Source organism: Bos mutus, chromosome 10 (genome assembly GCF_027580195.1).
Source record: "Bos mutus isolate GX-2022 chromosome 10, NWIPB_WYAK_1.1, whole genome shotgun sequence".
Taxonomy (NCBI): domain Eukaryota; kingdom Metazoa; phylum Chordata; class Mammalia; order Artiodactyla; family Bovidae; genus Bos; species Bos mutus.
Window position 1 is genome coordinate 38,694,676 of NC_091626.1, and position 17,606 is coordinate 38,712,281.

Sequence of the window (17,606 nt, forward strand, 5' to 3'; positions counted from 1 at the left end):
GTATGCAAATGTCAAATCACTATGTAGTAAGCCTGAAACAAACATTCTCTGTTAGCGATATTTCAATTGAAAAAAACCCTATTGCTTACCACAATGGAAAACACACACACACACACACACACACACACACACACACACACACACACACACTTACACACAATGGAACACACACACACACACACACACACACACACACAGCTCTGCTGGGCAATTTGTTTGCAGAATGAGTTTCCTCTGGAGTTTTCCTAGGTAGGGAGTGACTTCAGGATTCAGAATAGGCTCTCTCTCATGCATATAACATCAACAATAAATGAGACGTTTTGGCCGACTTCCGGTGCGAATGCACAAAGGTTCACAGAAGTGAGCTCTTTGCACAGGTATGAGCTCTGTGCACATACATACCTTCGTGTATGTGAAGGGAGAGTATGTCTAACTAATGGTGTAGTCTTCACTTCTCACTTTGGCCTTCTCATGCTTCTTTCTTCTTAATCTGTTCTTTCTTCTGTCCTGTATCCAGAGCAGCAGGAGCTCTGCATCCAGAGTGAGGAGACATTCCTTCTTGTTAAGTGAGGAAATGATATTAAGTCTTGTCAAAATACATGGGAGCAGTAGCTATAGAGTCCTCTATGGAGGAGACCCATCCAACCCTGCAGGCCAGGGCACCTCCTGATATTTTGTGCCAATCTCTGTGACCTTGACCAATTTTCTGGGGTGACTGTCCAGCTGCCATCAGAATCACTGATCTTGCCATTGACTTTTTTGGATACATGTAGAAGCTGAAGCTATAGATGTCAAGGTCCCACATAAATGTTATCAAAACTGGGGCTAGAATCAGGGGTTCTAACTCCTCATTCAGAGGTTTTCCTCTGCCATACTTTCTTTCCACACAGGAAACCACGGAATGGCAGTCAAGATGTCCTGGAAAGTTAGCACACTTGTTCAAGGTCATGCAATGACATTTTGGATGACTACATTTCTTTACATTCAAAAAAAGGATAGTTTTGAATTGTGTGCTGTTCCTCTCCAGTTCCTGTGTGCTGGAGAAAAAGCGAGGAGAAACACTTTGGGATCCGGGTCCTATTGTATGGCCCTTAGATGGCAGCAGTGGACAGTTCCAGCTGGAACCTCAAGGATCTTGGGGAATCAGCAGCTCACGGCGTCATGCCATGGTCCTTTTCCAAAGGATAAGACACAGTCTGCCCTTTTGAAGACGGAAACGAGCCTGTTGAGACACCTGCTTTCAAATTGGCCAAGTGCAAGTGATTAGTAGGAAAGTAGTTTATAAAGGCTTCTCTGTATTTTCAGCTTCTTAGGGTGGTTCTCTTTAGAGTGAACAGCAAAATTTTCCTGAGTAATTTTTGAGGCTAATGCTCGTAAGTGAAAAGGAGTATGAGAGTTGCTTGCTTATGGTCAGCTTAACATCTATGGGAATGAGAAGTGTTGAAGGAGTTGCGTACAGATTCAACTGCTGATTATATGGGGTTGCTCTTTCCATAACAGCTCACCTCTCCCACTGCCTGCCTGTTGACAATTGCCACCACCATTAGCCCCTTGGGCAGAGTAGCTAATGACAGAATCAGGTGGATTACTCACATCTCTTTAGCCACTTGTGAGCAGTTTATCTGAGGATTGATCACATCTTGTCCTGTGCTATTTACCATTTGCATTCGACAGCTTGAAAATTGTCACTTGTTCAGGGTTAAGTAGTAAAGGACACTGATTTAACTTAATTTGCCACCTACTATACTTTCTAATGAGATGGTAAAGGAAGAAGGAAACAGACATTTAAGCCTCTACTATGCACCATTTACTATGCTCTCACTCGCTCTGTTATCTCATTACAATAATGCCATTACCCCCATTTTAGAGATGAGCAAAATGATGCTCAGAGAAGGTTATTTAGCTGGAAGGTTTCAACTGAATTGATTTGAATTGCTCTACTTGACTTCAGAGCTCTAGTTTCCTTTTATTCTGTGCCATCTGCTGCAAAAGAGCAGTTGCTGGTTTGTTTATATCTAGCTATGCAAGGGCAGTATTAATTGTAGCGTGATATAAAGAACATGTGTGTGTGTGTTTAAAAAAAAGTCAGTGTATCCCAACAACTCACAGAAAAGGTAGGATTAGGACTCAGAAAATTATCATCCTCATGGGTTGTGGCATAGTCCGCTGCCATCGTTTTACAGCCAGTAGCATATTACGTATCTTCTTCTTGTGCACCCGAATCTACTCACCCATAAAACAGGGATGAGACTGCGCCAGCTTGGGAATGTTGTGCAGATAAAGTGATTAATAATAGAAAAGCACTTTGAAAAGAGAAAGTGTTCTGCTGATGCTATGCTCTGCTGGTCTAGGACAAATTATTTTGAGATCTCTCTTAGTCTTAAGATGTTTAAATTAGATGAGGGGTTGGCATAGTATTTTTCACTATTTCTGTTAATGTGCACTGTTCTGAAAAAGGGCACAGAACAAACATTTTGATAAAATATAATTGCCAATTGGTAGAATGAGATTTTCTAATTCAATTAAATTAAAGATGACAGAAAGTGCTATGAATTTTTTCACACAAAGACCTGTCATATGGGAGGACATAAACAGTCAAAACTGGTAAGAGAAGATTATTTAAAAATAGAAGAAAGTAAAATTAATGGAATGTACTCAGGTTTGGTACCAGTTTTATGTTAAGTACCCTGTTTCCCAAATAGACCATCCTCTTCAAATTGAGCTCATGGACACAGTTTTGTCCCTTTTGGAGGTTGTTTCATATTTGATCTTCACATTCCTGGAATATTGAAAATAAAATAAATTAGTTGTTCTATACAATTGAACCTTTAATTTTTAAATAAAAATCCCAAACTATGTACAATCAAAAGTTAGCCTTGGAATACAGATTATATTTCATAAATCTTTATAGTTCTTTTTGAAGGGAGCTTTTAGAATAAATAAAACTTGTACACCTTATCTTTATAGTTCCCTGAGTCTAGGGGTCTTTAACACTGAGCAGTCCATTCACTATCAGTTGGTTTGTTTAATGCAAGAAATAGAATTTCTTTAATTTTCCCCCTTCAAATAGGGCTGGAATTTTTATATTTTTTTAAGGTAAGATGACTTCCCTGGAGTGACTTCTCTCTTAGTATGACTAAAGTTATCTGATGCCAAATCTTGATTTGTAAGAAGAATGGCTCAAGCCGTGTACCTTTAAGGCTTGATTAAGTATGGGAGAATATCTGGCCTGGTTTTATGAGCCACATTTTTGTAGCTGAGAGTAACAGATTGTTGGGTTTGGTTGTATTTACTTGCTGAACAGAATTTTTTTGAACATAATGCTATTTGTGTTGGGAGATGGGATCTAATGTGGAAGGATGTTAAGGTAAACTTTTGAAGATCTCTTTAAACTAGACTTCTCACCTCTCTGAAAATGGCCATTTAGGATTTCAGAGTTCAAACATGGAAGTAATTGTTCCCAAATCCTCCATTTGCTGTTGTCATGAACTTAATGCCCCTTTACATCAAATTGGCAAACTTAAGAAACAACATACCTCTTTATATATGTGTGTGTGTGTGTGTGTGTGTATAAAACACTTTTCAATTCATTATGTTTTGTTGTTGTTCAGTTGCTAAGTCATGTCTGACTCTTTATGACCCCGTGGACTGCAGCACACCAGGCTCCCTTGTTCCTCATTATGTCCCAGAGTTTGCTCAGATTCATGTCCATTGAGTCAGTGATTCTACCTAACCATCTCTCTGCCACCCCCTTCTCCTTTTGCCTTCAGTCTTTCTAAGAATCAGGGTCTTTTCCAATGAATCAGCTTTTAGAATCAGGTGGCCAAAGTATTGGAGCTTCAGCTTCAGCATCAGTCCTTCCAATAAATATTCAAAGTTGATATCCTTTAGGATTGGTTGACGGGTTTGATCTCCTTGTAGTCCAAGGGACTCTTGAGAGTCTTCTCTCCAGCACCACAATTCAAAAGCATCAATTCTTCATTGCTCAACCTTATTTATGGTCCAACTCTCACATCCCTACATGACTAATGGAAAAACCATAGCTTTGATTATATGGACCTTTGTCAGCAAAGTGATATCTCTGTTTTTTGATATGCTCTCTAGGTTTGTCAAAGCTTCTCTTCCAAGGATTGGCAAGCATCTTTTAATTTCATGGCTGCAGTCATTGTCCACAGTGATTTTGGAGCCCAAGAAGATAAAATCTGGCATTGCTTCCACTTTTTCCCTTTTTATTTGCCATGAAGTTATGGGATTGGATGCCATGGTCTTAGTTTTTGAATGCTGACTTTCAAGCCAGCTTTTTCACTCTCCTCTTTCACCCTCATCAAGAGGCTCTTTAATTCCTCTTCACTTTCTGCCATTAAAGTGGTATCATCTGCATATCTGAGGTTGTTAATATTTCTCCTGGCAGTCTTGATTCTACCTTGTGAGTCATTTATCCTGGCATTTCACATGATGTATTCTGCATATAAGTTAAGTAAGCAGGGTGACAACATATAGCCTGGTTCCCAATTTTGAACCAGTCTGTTGTTCCATGCCTGGTTCTAACTGTTGCCTCTTGACCCACATACAGATTTCTCAGGAGACAGATAAGGTGGTCTAGTACTCCCATCTCTTTAGGAATTTTCCGCAGTTCATTAGATATAGTATATAATAAATTAAATATACTCAGATGATAAAGAACCTGCCTGCAATGCAGGAGACCTGGATTCAATCCTGTGTAGAGAAGATCCGCAAGAGGAAGGCATGGCAATCCACTCCACTATTCTTGCCTGGAGAATTCCATGGTCAGAGAAGTCTGGCAGGCTACAGTCCATGGGGTCACAAAGAGTTTGAGTGACTAACACTTATATAGAGAGAGAAATTTATACTTCTAGATACTCAATAGGCTATTAAACATTTTCGTTAAAGAAAAGTCTATATGATCTATACCCACAGAAGATGGATTTACATCTTACTTAAAAGAGCTATAAATACCTAAAGGGCAATTTTCCTTAATCAGTTCATTGATTTTCCAGCTTTAATTAAGATAATTTAAAAACTTGTTCAATGGAGCAGCACAATCTCCTCTGTATTTCTGGTTGGCATCTGCTGTCATCTTTCTGGAATTCATTTGTTAAAGTATCATGTTCATGCTCTGAGATCCTGGAATGAAATCCTTTCTCTGAGTAGCTCTTTGAAACTTGATAGATTAAATTGCCTTCTAATGCTATTATCTACTTGTATCTCAATAAGAATTGTCTTGAAAGATTTTACAAAATACCTTCTAAAATGGTATATTTGCTACTTTTTAGCATAGTTGTGAGTTGGTAATGAATTAAAAATAAAAACTTCCTGGACTTGGGCAGAAACATTAAAAATTTTTAAAAAATACACCCATCCTTCAAAATAGCGATTGTATTTCTATGAATTCATTCTAAGTGAAAGTTGCTCAGTCGTATCCAACTCTTTGCGACCCCGTGGACTATACAGTCCATGGAGTTCTCCAGGCCAGAATACTGGAGTGCGTAGCTATTCCTTTCTCCAGGGGATCTTTCCAACCCAGGGGTCGAACTCAGGTCTCCTGCATTGCAGGCGGAGTCTTTACTAACTGAGCCACAAGGGAAGCCCATGAATTCATTCTAAAGAATAAAACAAAGTTAGTCTAGGTTCCCAACTAACACAATTGACTATATACCATTGTACTGTAATAGGTTTATAATGCTTTTCACACAAATAATACATAAAAAAAAATCAATCACAAGAAATAAAGCCTTCTTAATCTTACAGTACAATATCTTGAAAAGTACAGTAGTACAGTACAACAGCTGGCATACCAGGGATGGCACAGGCGAACAGGCAAGAACAGTTACTGACTAGAGGAGGAAGAAGTGAGAGATGATAGAGCTGAAGGATTGTCAGCAATAGGAGACAGAGGGCAAGCTGCAGTTTTGCTCATGCCTGACATTTTTGGAATGCTCATTTGCATCTTTGAAAGTTCACAACTTGAAGGTTCATACATAGGGGACTTATTGTAATGTAAGTCTCAAGTCAAAGATATGTTTCTACTTTTAGAAGCTTAAAAAAGAAAAAGGCAAATGTTTAATTTACCAAAGCAAGCATTAAAGGGTAATAATAAAAATTAAAAATGAAATTGAGAACAGAGTAGAAGAAATCAATGAAACCAAAGATTGATTCCCTAAAAAGATCAATAAAACTGATAAGCCTCTAGCCAAGCTGACCAAGAAAATAGAAGACAAATTACCAATATCAGGAATGGAAAAGGAGACATTGCTATAGACCCTTGAGACATTAAACAAATAATAAGGCAATACTACAGGTTTATGCCCATTTAGATGAAAATAGACAAATTCTTAGAAAGACATAAACTAACAAAGCTTACAGAGGAGGAAACAGAAAATGTGAGTTGTCTTATATATATTAAATAAATTGAATTCATAGTCAAAAACCTTCTAGGCCCAGATAACTTCACTAGTGAAATCCACTAATAACTTAAGGAATAAATAATACCAGTGCTACACAATCTATCCAAGAAGATAGAGGAGGAAGGAACACTTCTCAGTTCATTTTATAATTCCAGGATCATCCTGACACCATAACCAAAGACATTAAAACAAAACTGCAGGGACTTCCCTGGTGGTCCATTGGTCAAGACTGTGTGTTCCCAATGCAGGGGGCCCGGGTTCAATACCTGGTTAGGGAAATAGATCCCACATGCCGCAAGTAAGACCAAGTGCAGCCAAATAAATAATGTTTAAAAAAAGAAAAGAAAACTACAAACCAACATCATTAATTATTGTTATCGTTCAGTTGCTAAGTCACGTCTGACTTTTTGTTATCCCATGAACTGCAGCATGCCAGGCTTCCTTGTCATTGAAAGTGAAAGTGAAGTCGCTCAGTCGTGTCCGACTCTTTGCGACCCCATCGACTGTAACCTACCAGGCTCCTCTGTCCATGGGATTCTCCAGGCAAGAGTACTGGAGTGGGTTGCCATTTCCTTCTCCAGGGGATCTTCCTGACCCAGGGATCGAACCTGGGTCTCCCGCATTCCAGGCAGATGCTTTAACCGCTGAGCCACCAGGGAAGCCCTGTCATTAGAGGAATATAAATTATTACAACAATGCCAACAGACTAAATAACCTAGATGTAATAAATAGATTCCCAGAAACATTCAACCTAACAAAATGAAATTAAGAAGAAATAGAAAGCCTGAATGATAAATGAGGAGGTTGAACCAATAATCCAAAACCTGCCAGCATGGAAAGCTTAAGAACACATGGCTTCATGAATGAATTCTGTCATTCATTTAAAGAAGAATTAATACCAATTCTTAAACTTTTCCAAAAAACAGGAGAAAGAATACTTCCAAACTTATTTTGTGATGCCAACACTACTCTCATATCAAAGCCAGACAAAGACATAAGAAAACTAGAGGCCAATATCCCTGATGAACATAAATGCAAAAATATTCAGAATACTAGCAAGACAAATTCAATGACACATGAAAAAAATTATTTACTGTGCCCAAATGGTATTTATTCCTGGGATATGAATTTGTTTAAAATATGCAAATCAATTAGTGTGACCATATTAACAGAACAAAAGAAAAAACTCACATGATAACAGATATAGAAGAATGATTTGACAAAATGCTTTTTGTTTATCCACTTATGATAAATTTTCTCAACAATATAGTAATAGAATGAACATATTTCAATATCTAATAAATGCCATATTTCAAAAGCTAACAGCTAACATAATTGGAGAAAAAATGTTTTCCTTCTAAAATTCTGTACAAGGCAAGGATTCCCACTCTTGCTGCTTCTATTCAACATAGTACTAATGTCCTAGCCAGAGCAACAGACAAGAAAAAGAAACAAAAGGCATCTAAATCACAAAGGAAGAAGTAAAAATTATTTCTCTTTGCAGGTAACATTATTATATACATGGAAAACTCTAAAGACTCAATAAAAACAAAAGTGTGTTAGAACTATTAAATGAATTGAGTAAATATTCAGGGTGTGAAAACATACAAAAACCATTCATTCTATACATATACAACAAACTATCTGAAGAAAAATTAAGAAAACAATCCTACTTACAATAGCAACAAAAAGAATAAAATACTTAGGAATAAGCTTAACCAATAAGCTGAAAATTACAAAACATTAATGAAAAAATTAAAGAAGATGCAGATAAATGGAAACACATTCCATCTTCATGAGTTCCAAGGGTTCATGTTGTTAAAATATCCGTACTGCCCAAAGCCACCTACAGATTCATTGTTCAGTTTAGTTGTTCAGTCGTGTCTGACTCTGTGACCCCATGGACTGCAGCATGCCAGGCTTCCCTATCCATCACCAACTCCCGGAACTTACTCAAACTCATGTCCATTGAGTCGGTGATGCCATCCAACCATCTTATCCTCTCTCCTCCCCTTCTCCTTCCGCATTCAATCTTTCTCAGCATCAGGGTCTTTTCCAATGAGTCAGTTCTTCACATCAGGTGGCCAAAGTATTGGAGCTTCAGCTTCAGCATCAGTCCTTCCAGTGAATATTCAGGACTGATTTCCTTTAAAATTGACTGATTGGATCTCCTTGCAGTCCAAGGGACACTCAAGAGTCTCCTCCAACACCACAGTTCAAAAGCATCAATTCTTCGGTGCTCAGCTTTCTTTATACCCAACTCTCACATCCATACCTGACTACTGGAAAAACCATAGCTTTGACTAGACAGACCTTTGTTGGCAAAGTAATGTCTCTGCTTTTTAATATGCTGTCTAGGTTGGTCATAGCTTTTCTTCCAAGGAGCAAGTGTCTTTTAATTTCATGGCTGCAGTCACCATCTGCAGTGATTTTGGAGCCCATGAAAATAAAGTCTCACTGTTTTCATTGTTTCCCCACCTATTAGATTCATTGTAATCCCTATCAAAATTCCAATGGCATCTTTCACAGAAATACAAAAAACAATTCTAAAACTTGTATTAAGCCACAAAAGACCACAATGGCCAAGGCAGTTTTGAACAAGAACACACTTTGAGGCATCACACTTTCTGATTTCAAACTGCTTCACAAATCTACAGTTAAAACCATATGGTGCTGGCATAAAAACAGATATATAGACCAATGAATAGAATAGAGAGCCCAGAAATAAACCCATATTTATATAATCAGCAATCAATATTTCACAAGGGAACCAAGAATACTAAATGGGGAAAGAATAGTCTCTCCCATAAACGGTGTTGGGAAAACTGGGTATTCACAGGCAAAAGAATGAATTTGAACCCCTGTCTTACACAACTCACAAAAATTAATTCAAAATTACTTAAATAGAGCTAAACCTTAAAACTCTTAGAAGAAAGCATAGAGAAAAAGCTGCTTGATATTGGTCTTGGTGATTTTTTTTTGCATATGACACCTAAAACAACAAAAGCAAAATCAACAATTGCAGCTACATCAAACTAAAATCAACTACACAGCAGAAGAAACAATCAATGAAATGGCAACCTATGGAATGGGTGAAACGTATGCAAACTGTATATCTAATGAGGCTGTGCCTGTGAAGGTTGCTCAGTCATGTCCGACTCTTTGCAACCCCATGGAGTGCAGCCTGTTAGGTTCCTCTGTCCATGGGATTCTCCAGGCAGGAATACTGGAGTGGGTAGCTGTTCCCTTCTCCAAGGGATCTTCCCAACCTAGGAATCGAGCCCAGGTCTCCCACATTGCAGGCCGATTCTTCACCATCTGAGCCACCAGGGAAGCCCATATCTAATGAGGTGTTATATCCAAAATATGTGAGGAATTCATACAGCCTAATAGCAAGAAGACAATGCAGTTTAAAAATGGGCAAAGATTATAGATTGGAAGACTCAATGTGAAAGATGTCAGTTCTTCCAAAACTGATTGATTAAATTCTAGGAATTCCTTGTTAAACTCTCAACATTATTTTCAGTGTTTCCAAATGAGAACAAAGTAAAATGTCTATTTACACTGGAATGGATAATTAACTGTGGTGTACTCATACAAAGGAATACTATTCTGTGATAAAAATGAATACAGCTTCACAAAAAGTTTTATGAATCTCACAAACATTACATAGAATGAAAGAAGCAAGGTGTGTTAAAAATGCTATATGATCACATGTATATGGAGTTCAAAAAACAGAATGAGGCAAAACTAAGGTAGAGTTTGGAGGTGTACACTTAGGTCACCAAACCATGGAGAAAACCAAGGATATGGGTTCTCCATGAAGGCAGAAGACCATGTTTGGGAGAGATCATGAGGACAGCTTTTCAGGTGCTCCCAGTGCAATGGCACCCCACTCCAGTACTCTTGCCTGGGAAATCCCATGGACGGAGGAGCCTGGTAGGCTGCAGTCCATGGGGTCGCTGAGTCGGACACGACTGAGTGACTTCACTTTCACTTTTCACTTTCATGCATTGGAGGAGGAAATGGCAACCCACTCCAGTGTTCTTGCCTGGAGAATCCCAGGGACGGGGGAGCCTGGTGGGCTGTGGGGTCGCACAGAGTCAGACACAACTGAAGCAACTTAGCAGCAGCAGCAGCAGCAGTGCTCTGTTTCTTGACCAAGGGAGCAATTACATGGTGCTCATTTTGTTATAAATTATCATTTTGTATCCTTTGTATACTACTTTTCTAAATCTATGTTACATTCTACAATTAAAAAAAAAATTAAAAATGAAGGAGTTGAATTGGATTAAATTCTTTTCCTTCTGAAGTTTGACTCTGGGTTTAAGCATCAAAACTGCATCAGATTTTAAGTTCTTCAAAAAGAACATATATCTGGTCCATGCTAAGATCCCAATTGGAAGTCTGAGCGGGCAGAGGAGCTTCACATACTGAGAAAAAGTGTTGAGGGGCAAACGATATTGTTGGGAAACACTCCCCTTACACAAACTTGGTCTTAATGCCCAATTCATTTGTAAGTTCAGCTCTTTGCAGAGAAGTATACCTACTTTATTTTAAATAGAGTTGAATGCAAAAAGAAAAGCTTCCATTTATTTCCCTTGAATGGAAAGTCAAAATCCGTTCTCATATTCATTGTTGAAAAAATTTTAACAAAAGAGTCTTTGGAATAATGAAACAAATAGTATGTTCTAATTTTGGCTGTGTTCAAAGTACTCCAATAAATAGTTATCAAAAATTATGTGACACAATTTTGTAGATGATAGGTCTTTCTGGAAGTACTTATCTCAAAGACTTATTTGCATTTACTGGAACTTCCTAGAACACTGGCTCCACCTGGAGGTAGAGATTTACACACGAATAATAAGAAAAATGAGTAACTGTAATCTGCTGCTGCTGCTAAGTCGCTTCAGTCGTGTCCGACTCTGTGCGACCCCAGAGTCGGCAGCCCACCAGGCTCCGCTGTTTCTGGGATTCTCCAGGCAAGAACACTGGAGTGGGTTGCCATTTCCTTCTCCAGTGCATGAAAGTGAAAAATGAAAATGAAGTCGCTCAGATGTGTCCGACTCTTCACGACCCCATAGACTGCAGCCTACCAGGCTCCTCCGTCCATGGGATTTTCCAGGCAAGAGTACTGGAGTGGGGTGCCATTGCCTTCTCCGATATAGCACAGTGGGTGACAATTTAATGTTGAGACTAGAGGGCTGGATGACAGCTACTAAGTGAAACTAAATGGGCTTTCTATGTATGATCTCCTCCTCAGAAATTCTTCCATGTTGGAACTTTATTATGGTAGGGCCTTTGAGAATAAGAAAACCTTATTGATATAGAGAATTCCAAATGTTCAGTAAAACTTTTCTGGAAATTGATAAGAAAGTGGACAAAATTTATTCTTGGCCACCATGATATCACCTCAATCCACTTTTCCATTCTTACTTCCCTTTCCACCCCTTTGCATGTTTTACTTTTTCTGTTAGACTGCACTCTTCATAGTTTCCTGATACTCACCATAGTGTCCCACATTGTTCACTCTAGAATACCCTTTTATCCAACCATCTTATTTTTATTTTCTAAAATATTTTTCTAGGTTTATTGAGATGCAATTGGCATATAACAATATATAAATTTAAAGTGTACTCATGATAATTTGATGTTTATGTATATTGTGAAATGATTACCACAATTAATTTGATTAACATATCCATCATCTTGTATAGGTACCCTCCTTTTTCATGGTAAGAATATTTAAGATGAAGTCTTCCAGCAGTTTTCAAGTACACAACAGTGTATATTCTTAACTATAATCACCATACTGTACATTAGATCTCTAGAACTCACTCATCCTGCATAACTGAAATTTTATACACTTCAATATCTGCCCATTTTCGTCTTCCCGTAACTCCTGGCAACCACCACTCTACTTTCCACCCCATTCTACTTTGTGAAATCAGAAAGTACAAGGCTTCCAGATTTGTCTTTGCTCAGATGCTTCATTTATTTGGGGTCTTTCATGGCTTCATACAAATATTAAGATTGTTTTTCCTATTTCTGTGAAAATGCCATAGGAATTTTGATAGGGATTGCATTGGATCTATAGATGACTTTGGTTAGTATGGATATTTTTACAATAGTAACTTTTGATCCATGATATCTTCTCACTTATTTGTGTCTTGATTTCTTTCATCAATGTCTTATAGTTTTCAGTGTACATATGTTTTACCTTCTTGGTTAAATTTATTCCTAAGTATTATTTTTTATGCTATGTAATGGAATTAATTCTTTTTCAGATGGTTCAGTGTTGATATACAGAAATGCCACTGATTTTGTGGGTTGATTTTGTTTTCTGCAACTTACTGAATTTGTTGATTAGTTCTAACAGACTTTTTAAAAATAGAATTTAAGGTTACATAAAATCATAAGATTTGCAAAAAACTCTGCAAAGAAAGACAATATTTACTTCTCCCACCTTCTTTATCTGACCAAATTCTATCACATCCTTCAAGACTAATCTTCCATATGGCCTGTCATTTCTTAGCACTGATCATCTCATAAAGAATCTGTCACAGTGAGCATTTTTCTCCCCTTTAATTGTAACTCCTTAAAGAAAGGGACCTGTTCTCTGAACTTTTGCACAGCCCCCTAACAGAGCCAAACTGAATGTCTTTATCATGGCAGGCACTAGATAAATATTAGTTGGTTGTTGTTGAGTTGCTAAGTCATGTTTGACTCTTTGCAACCCCACGGACTACAGCATGCCAGGCTCCCCTGTCCTTCACTGTTTCCTGGAATGTTCTCAGACTCACATGCATTGAGTCAGAATGCCATCTAACCATCTCATCCTCTGCCACCCCCGTTTCCTTTTGCTTTCAATCTTTCCCAGCATGGGGGTCCTTTCCAATGAGTCAGCTCTTCGCATCAGGTGGCCAAAGTATTGGAGCTTCAGCATCAGTTCTTCCTTTGATTTCCCTGATCACAGGTTTGATTTCCTTTTGGATTGACTGGTTTGATCTCCTTGAAGTTCGAAAGACTCTCGAGAGTCTTCTCCAGCAGCACAATTTGAAAGTATGTACTCTTGGCACTCAACTTTCTGTATGGTCCAACTCTCACATCCATACATGACTACTGGAAAAACCATAGCTTGATTATATGGGTCTGTGTCAGCAAAATGTTATCTCTGCTTTTTACTACACTGTCTAGGTTTGTCATAGCTTTCCTTCCAAAGAGCAAGCATCTTTTAATTTCATGCCTGTAGTCACCATCCGAAGTGATTTTGGAGCCCAAGAAAGTAAAAGCTGATACTACTTCCAGTTTTTCCCTTTCTATTTGCCATGAAGTGAAGGGACTGGGTGCCATGACCTTATTTTGATGTTGAGTTTTAAGCCAACTTTTCACTCTTCTCTTTCACCGTCATCAAGAGACTCTCTAGTTCCTCTTCACTTTCTGCCATTGGAGTGGTATAATCTGCATATCTGAGATATTCCCAGCAATCTTGATTCCAGATTCTGATTCATCTAGCCCAGCATTTCTCATGATGTACTTGCATAGAAGTTAAATAAGCAAGGTGACATATACAGGCTTCCCTGGTGACTCAGACAGTAAAGAATCTGCCTGCAATGCAAGAGACTCAGGTTTGATACCTGGATCAGGAAGATCCCTTGGAGAAGGGAATGGCTACCCACTCCAGTATTCTTGCCTGGAGAATTCCATGGACATAGGAGCCTAATGGGCTACAGTCCATTGGGACTTTACATGTCCACAAAGAGTCGGACATGATACAGCCTTGTTGTACTCCTTTCCCAATTTTGAACCAGTCTATTGTTCCACGTCTGGTTCTAACTGTTGCTTCTTGACCTGCATACAAGTTTCTGTGGAGACAGGTAAGGTGGTCTGTTATTCCCATATCCTTAAGAATTTTCCACAGTTTGTTGTGATTCATACAGTTAAAGTCTTTAGTGTAGTCAATAAGGCAGAAGTAGATGTTTTTCTGTAATTCCCTTGCTTTCTCTATGATCCAACAAATGTTAGCAATTTGATCTTTGGTTCCTCTGCCTTTTCTAAAGCCAGCTTGTACATCTGGAAGTTCTTGGTTCATGTACTGCTGAAGCCTAGCTTGAAGGATTTTGAACATAACCTTGTTAGCATGTGAGATGAGTACAACTGTATGGTAGTTTGAACATTCTTTTGCATTGCCCTTCTTTTGGATTGGAATGAAAACTGACCTTTTCCAGACCTGTGGCCACTGCTGAGTTTTCCAAACTTGTTGGCATATTGAGTGCAGCTCTTTAATGGCATCATCTTTTAGGATGTGAAATAGCTCAGTTGGAATTCCATCACCTCCATTAGCTTTGTTTGTAGTAATGTTTCCTAAGGCTTACTTGACTTATACTCCATGATGTCTGGTTCTAGGTGAGTGACCACACCATCATGGTTATCTGGGTCATGAAGATCTTTTTTGTATAGTTCGTCTGTGTATTCTTGTCACCTTCGTAATATCTTCTGGTTCTGTTAGGTTCGTACTGTTTCTGTCTTTGTCAGGCCTATTCTTGCATGAAATATTCCCTTCGTATTTCCAGTTTTCTAGTGTTTCCCATTCTATTGTTTTCCTCTATGTCTTTGCATTGTTCAGTTAAGAATACTTTCTTATCTCTCCTTGTTATTCTCTGGAACTCTGCGTTCAGCTGGGTGTATCTTTCCCTTTCACCCTTGCCTTTTGCTTCTCTTCTTTTTCAGCTATTTGTAAAGCCTCCTCAGACAACCACTGTGCCTTCTTGCATTCATTTTTCTTTGGGATGGTTTTGGTCACTGACTTCTGTACAGTGTTACAAACTTCCGTCCATAGTTGTTCAGGCATTTTGTCTACCAGGTCTAGTCCCTTGAATCTATTTGTTACCTCCACTGTATAATAATTGGAGAAGGAAATGGCAACCCATTCCAGTGTTCTTGCCTGGAGAATCCCAGGGACGGTGGAGCCTGGTGGGCTGCCGTCTATGGGGTTGTACAGAGTCGGACATGACTGAAGCGACTTAGCAGCAGCAGCAGTATAATAATAAGGGATTTGATTTAGGTCATACCTGAATGGCTTAAATTAATGTTAAAATTGTAATGTCGCGTGAGTGAAAATTATCATTGTGCTACAAGATAATTAAGTATAAACGGTCAGTAGTTAACATAAATGACTGCAATTAGTGTTAAAATTTGTATATCCAACTTAAGTTTCAGTTTTTCTGTTGATTATTCATACTCTAGTATTACAGTTAGCACCCATGTTCTTAATTTTCCCAAGGAGCATGTCCATCTTTATATGTGTCCTGATACCAGTTCAGTATCTGACTCTATATAACATGTATAAAATCCTTTACTACCCATGAATTCCCACCCTTGGCTGCAGACTGCAGTTCCCTTTGACCTTCAATATGTAAAAAGTTAAGTGTCAGTTATCAGTCCATCAGAGTTAGAGTATTTGATCTGCTAACTTTAGCATGTAGGCTTTCTGTCCCCAGTTGAGTAAGTTATCCAAAAGCTGGCATGGCAGAAACTGGGTATGAAGTTTCATCTTTTCTTGCCCTTCCTTTTTCATTCTTTTTTTATCCAACATGTATTGATTACTTACTACAAGCCAAATAGTATTGCTGTGCCCTCAATTACGTCAATAAATGTCATTGTTCATCTGTGGGTCACAGTCAAGAGGACGAAGAAGAAATGAAAATAAATAAAACCCCCAGAAGTGCCAAGTTGTTTCCACTCTCTCATCTCCTATTCTGTTCTTAATCTCTTCCAGTTGGATTTCTGTCTCTACATCACTATAGAAACTGCTCTTTTTGTTTATTATCTGTCTCTCCCAATGGACACATTTGTGTCCATTGTGAGAACATGGACTTGACCTTATTTGCTATAGTATCACTAGCATCTAGTACACAGTAGGTGCTCTATAGTTATTGCCCAATTCATAACTTACAGTTAATGTTTATACAGAGTGTTAGGGCTATCGGTAGAAAGGATCAACTAACTCATTCCAGGAGACACTGACTGGGCCAAATGGCAATATTTTATTCCAGGCTTAAAAGTTGAGGCAGAGAAGGAGTTTAAGGTTAGTGAGAGAAAATGCTAAAGGATATTCTAGAAAGAGAAAGTAGAGAGTGCAAAGATGTGATATGGAGGGAGTGTAGCTTGTTAGAGAAATAAATGTAATTATTCCTTGTGGGCAGGTATGAAATGGTTAGAATGCTGAGAAATTTGAACTATATCTTTTAAGCATCGAAAGGTTTTAAGCAAAGGAATAATATACTCAATTTTTATTTTGCAAAGATATTTCTGGAAACGTTATAGGAAATGGCATGGGGAGCTGGGATGGGGAGGCGAGATCAGATACAGGGAGATCTTTGTTGTTGGTGTTGTTTTGTTGTTTTAATAATGACTTCATTCCTAAAAGTATGTGTGCCTTTGAGATGACTTAATACTCTATCAGGAGACACTTGCCGTTCTCCAGGTAAGATGTAGACCTGCAGGAATCTTGTGGTGGTGGACTGGAGAGTGGTAGAAGAGACTTCAGAAGAAAACAGGAAGTAGAATTGGCTAGATAGATGGAGTGGATTGGGGATAAGAGGGGGAGAGAGAGAAGTTGATGGAGTGGAACTTTCTAATTTGATGAGAGGATGATGTTGTGAACTGGGGTTAAGACTTTGGGGAGTGAGAGGAAATAAGCACATTTTGAAGAATGTTGAATTTGAAACAGAATATTCAGATGGAGAAAGGCATGTTTTCTTTTCATATCTGTTATTTAATTTTTATTTTGGCTACACACATGGTATGTGGTATTGTAGTTTCCTGACTAGGGATAGAACCCTGAATTGGGAGCATGGTGTCTTAAACAATGGACTTCAAGGAAAGTCCCTTCTTTAACACCTTTATAAAGATATTCTTTATTGCAGTTGACAAATAATATATACACAGTAACTTTGGTTACTGTGTAATCAAAAGAACTTTGGTATTATCTCAGCCAACTTCTCTGTGTACAGTTACTTTGGTACTAAATATTGTTTTGCCTTGGCACTATTTTAATCAGCTTTTTCTTCTTGTCTAATTGATTCAAAAACAAAAATTTTAATTAATTTACAATGGTAAATAATGAACCCTTTTAAATAACTTAAAACACTGCTTGAATTTCCAAGTATTTGTTACTTG

General features: G+C 38.2%; 1 protein-coding gene and 1 non-coding gene across 2 annotated transcripts in view; one reads left to right on the forward strand and one right to left on the reverse strand.

The window, feature by feature from the left end:
* SLC35F4 (solute carrier family 35 member F4) overlaps positions 1-17,606 on the forward strand; it is a 287,476-nt gene that overhangs the window by 138,039 nt on the left and 131,831 nt on the right. The gene's annotated exons all lie outside the window — the stretch shown is intronic.
* TRNAS-GGA (transfer RNA serine (anticodon GGA)) lies at positions 7,012-7,084 on the reverse strand. Its single transcript has one exon. It is a non-coding gene; the product is annotated as a tRNA-Ser (tRNA).